Genomic DNA, 4464 nt, shown 5'->3' with positions numbered 1-4464 from the left:
CGACCCTCTGAAGGAAGCGGTCAGTTTTCCAGTTGACATTTCAAGGGGTGACTTGACCACCACATCTGTCTACTTACTAGAAATGGACAAGATGGCTTTGGCATTGCATCATAATTGGGTGACTTAACGTCCAGAGACTCAGATAACAGCAGATAATTTAGGAAGTCATTGACTGTGGAATGCTGTGTGTTTGTGAACTTGGTGGGTGTGTCCATATCTATATGTGTAGGCAGAGATGTCAATAAATGGGACTGCGTGTGTGTTCTCCAGGAAGCAGCTGAGAAGGCTGGGTTCCTTCAGGTCTGCCACCTATGTGTCCACAAGGCTTAGAGTACATTTTTAAAAAAGATTTATTTATTTATTTGAAAGTCCGAGTTACACAGAGAGAGAAGGAGAAGCATAGAGAGAGAGAGAAAGGGAGAGAGGCCTTCCATCTGCTGGTCACTCCCCAATTGGCTACAATGGCTGGAGCTGTGTCGATCCAAAGCCAGGAGCCTGGAGCTTCTTCTAGGTCTCCCACGTGGGTGCAGGGGTCCAAGGACTTGTGTTTCAGTTGATTTCTCAATGATGTTACAGTGGATTCGTTTCTGAGAGGAGGAGCGTGGTGGGGGCAAGAGGTACGGAGTCACCACACAGACCCCGGGAGTCGGTGTAAGCGAGCTTAAGGCAAGCAGCCTGCAGACTCGTTTATTCCAGTTAGTACAACAGCTTATATAGCCAAGACCAGCCAATCCGGTCAAGGGGCGATCTATACCCCAACCAATCACAGCCTGCTGCCAGGCAGTTTCCAAAACCATCCAATCACAGCCTGTTGCCCGGCAGGCTCCATTGCCAGGTGGGTTTCAAAGCCATTCCTGAGTAACTGACGCTCGCTTGCCAGCGGCCACCTTGGCATGGCCTTCTCATTCCACTACAGACTTGGGCCATCTTCTACTGCTTTCCCAGGCCATAGCAGAGAGCTGGATTGGAAGTGGAACAGCCAGGACCTGAACCAGCACCCATATGGGATGCTGGCACTGCAGGTGGTGGCTTTACCCGCTACACCACAGCGCCGGCCCCTAAAGTACATTTTATTGAAGCTGACAACAGCTCTTTAATGTGATGGTACAGGGCAGGGGTTAAGATGTCTGAAGCTGCACCAGAGTTTGAATCTTGGCTCTGCCACTTACCTAGCTGCCGTGAGTTGGGCAAGTCACTTAACATCTCGAGGCATCGTTTTCTCATTTCTACAATCAGGCATAATAAGAGTTCTGGCCTCAGAGGGTTCTTGTAAATCAGGATGGTTTTTTGAGAGAGGAACTATGTCTCCACATTTTTTTTTCACCTAGCCAGAACGAAGTTTGGAAAGGGTAGGCTTTGTATTTAGGTAATGGCTCAGCTCTGATTCCAGTATGCCCATATTGGTCACGTGACCTTGGAGAAGTTACTGACCTGAGCTTCAGATTTCTCATCTGTACAATAGAAGTTCACCATTTTTTAAAATGGTTATTATTTTTCATTTTATTTGAAAGGCAGAGACATACAGACAGAGAGACAGACACAGAGAGGTCTTCCATCTGCTGGTTCACTCCACAAATACCTAAAGTAGCCAGGCCTGGGGCAGGCAGATGCCAGGAGCCCATAACTCAATCCAGGTCTCCCACATGGGTGGGGACCCAAGTTCATGAGCCATTAGGGTGTACATTAGCAGGAAGTAGCAGGAGGTTGGAATTGGAAGTGGAGATGGAACTTGAACCCATGCACTCTGACTTGGGATGCAGGTATACCAAGCAGGGTCTCAACTACCCTGAGGTTCTTTTTCTTTTGAAAGATTTATTTGTTTATTTGAAAGGCAGAATGTAGAGGGCATGGGATGGGGTGTGTGGGAGAGGAGGGAGGGAGGGGGAGTAAGAGTGAGAATGAGAGAGAGATAGAGAGAGATCTTCTGTCTGCTGGTTCACTCCTCAAATGGCTTCAACAGCCAGGTCTGGGCCAGGCAGAAGCCAGGAGCAAGGAACTCTACCCAGGTGTGCCATGTGGGTGGCATGGGCCCAAGCACTTGGGCGATCTTCCAGTGCCTACCCAGGTGCTCGCATGAGCAGGGAGCTGGATGGGGAGCTGAGCAACCACGACTCCAGCTGCTGCTCTGAAGTGGGATGCCGGCCTGGCGGGCAGTGCCTTACCTGCTGTACCACAATGCCAGCTCCAGGTGGGCTGTCCTTAAACGACTTTTCCATGACGAAGTGAGACATCAGACGACTTGGGATAGCAGGTAGCACCTAGGAGGTCACCAGTGAAGGTTTTATTTTTTTCCCACTTTCCCAACCCTAGTGTCTTCCCTTCGGGAATTGATGATGGAGTTCTTGATCGGCATATAAAACATACTCTTGTCTCTCGGGCTCTGTTTTTCTTCCCCTTCTCATCCTTTTCCTTCCTTTTTCTCCCTGCCCCTTTGTCACTTTGCTCTTTACTCAGCTCTGAACTTCTGGTGACTGAATCGTGGCATCCAGGCCACCAGGCTGTGTCCCCAGGGCTGTGCAGCAGCTAAGTTTCTCCCTCCAGCCCCTGCTGGTCTGTTCTCCAGGCAGGGCCTTCCTTCCTTCCCTATCCGGGCCAGGACCCGCTGCCCTCTGTCCTGCTCTCCATGGGCCTCTCATCACCCTCGGTGGTCTGTGCCCCCTGCTGTGGCCTCACAGGGCTCCATGGGAACCTCTGGCAGACTCGCTGGTCTCGCTCCTCAGCTCTCTCTGCACTTCTCAGTGTGCTGCAGCCTCAGAGGCCCCCGGTTTGTTACTGGAGTGTTCCAAGCACACTCTGGCTTCAGCTGTTCCACACAGGCACTTCTCTCTTCCTCCATATATATCTGCAGACTTGGTTCTCCCACTTCCTCAGGCCTTGCCCCGACGCCTCCTCCAAGAGGCCTTCCTTGATGACCTTTTGCAGAACCACAGCCCCTCCTTCCCTTGCTCCCTTGCTCTTCCTGTTCTGCTCAGTGCCGTTTTGCACGTTTATTTATTTCCTTTCCTGCTGTCTCTCCCGCGTAGAATGTACGCTGACTCAGAGCAGACTGTGTTGTTTTCTGCATAGTGGGTGCTCGGTAGTCGGCTGGATTTAGCAGTGTGTGTGTGGCCCCTTTCTGGAGTATCGTGGATGAGCCCGCCTAGATGGGCCAGGGGATTCCAGACCTAGATGGGCAGTGTTCATCCTAGCCAGACAGACCCCATTTTGGAGCATGGGATGATCGCCCCAGGGCCTACTCCGCATCTAGCAGGAGCCCTCGGGGCCAAGGCTCTCTCTTCCGTGGTAGGGATGCGCTTGCGCTCACGCCTGTGCCGTAATTGCCGTCTTGTCTAGAATTCCCCCTGGCAGCCTGACCGTGTGATTAATTATGCTCATCCAGGTATGGATCGATCACAGATAAAGATCTCTTCCGGTTTAAATTTAGCACCGCTGTAGCAAATTGCAAGTTGGAGGTGTGCTGCCTAATTGTTCCCAGGAAACAAACACACAATGGCTGCGGGTGCTGAATCACTCCTCCCCACAGGTGCCCTGCCTCCCCTCCGCCCCTCTGCCCACCGTTCATGTCAGACCCATGGTAGCTGCAGGAAGCAGACGATAAGCCTGGGAGTGCAGGGTCTAGTCCCAACAGCTCTGGGACACCTCGAGGGGCTTCCATTGCTTCCTCAAACCTCAGTGCCCTCCTCCGTCTGAAGAAGGAACAGACGCACAGGACTGTGGTGAAGGGAAGAAGAGAAAGTGAGGCCAGCCCCCTTCTGTGCTGGCTGATGTGCACCGCCCCTGAGGACGGGCATGGTTGGTGACAAGGCCTCTCAGAGCCAGGGCCTCATAGAGGTCCTACTGTGTGCACGATGAGGCTGAAGATGCAGGGGCTGGTGGGTGGTGGGGCATTCAGTCGGTGAGAGACCTGGCTCCTGCGGGTCCTTGTGTCCTGTGGTGGCAGTCTCAACAGAGACCACAACATTGGAGATCCAGATTGTGCTGTGCCCTTCTGAGGCCGTCCCCGCTTCTGCTGACTCCTGGTGTGGCTGTGCTGGTGGGGGACAAAACTCCAGACCCTTCCTCTGGCGTCGCGAGCCTTCTGCTCCGTGTGTCTGGGTCTCAGCTCTCTCTCTCTTATCTCTGAGGATGCCACTCAGGGGATTTAGGGCCTACCCTAAAGCCAGAATCGTCTCATCTTGAGATCCTCAACTTAATCCCCTCTGTGAAGACCCTTTCTCCAATCAAGGCCATATTCACAAGTACTGAGGGTTGACTTTGACATATCATTGGGGTGTGTGTGTGTGTGTGTGTGTGTGCACAACTGAACACCCCCCCCCCCCCAGGAGTTCATGTTAGGAAAAAGGAGCAAGCAGCTGTAACAAGTAACACATCAGACAGGCCCCACTGAAGGTGGGGAAGGCTGCCTCGGGACTGTCTCTCTCTCTCTCTCTCTCTCTCTCTCTCTCTCTTTAATTTATTTTATTT

The 4464-nt window shown here is 52.3% G+C and overlaps 1 long non-coding RNA gene across 1 annotated transcript; it reads right to left on the bottom strand.

The window, feature by feature from the left end:
• Nucleotides 1-374: 374 nt before the first annotated feature.
• Nucleotides 375-2809, bottom strand: LOC138850422 (uncharacterized). Its single transcript, XR_011390160.1, has 3 exons — nt 2674-2809; nt 2163-2258; nt 375-587 (listed from the first exon to the last, which is right to left on the bottom strand). It is a non-coding gene; the product is annotated as an uncharacterized lncRNA (long non-coding RNA).
• Nucleotides 2810-4464: the final 1655 nt, after the last annotated feature.

The sequence above is a fragment of the Oryctolagus cuniculus genome, chromosome 7 (assembly GCF_964237555.1).
Source record: "Oryctolagus cuniculus chromosome 7, mOryCun1.1, whole genome shotgun sequence".
In the NCBI taxonomy this organism is placed as follows: Eukaryota; Metazoa; Chordata; class Mammalia; order Lagomorpha; family Leporidae; genus Oryctolagus; species Oryctolagus cuniculus.
This window is presented reverse-complemented; position numbering and strand designations above follow the sequence as displayed.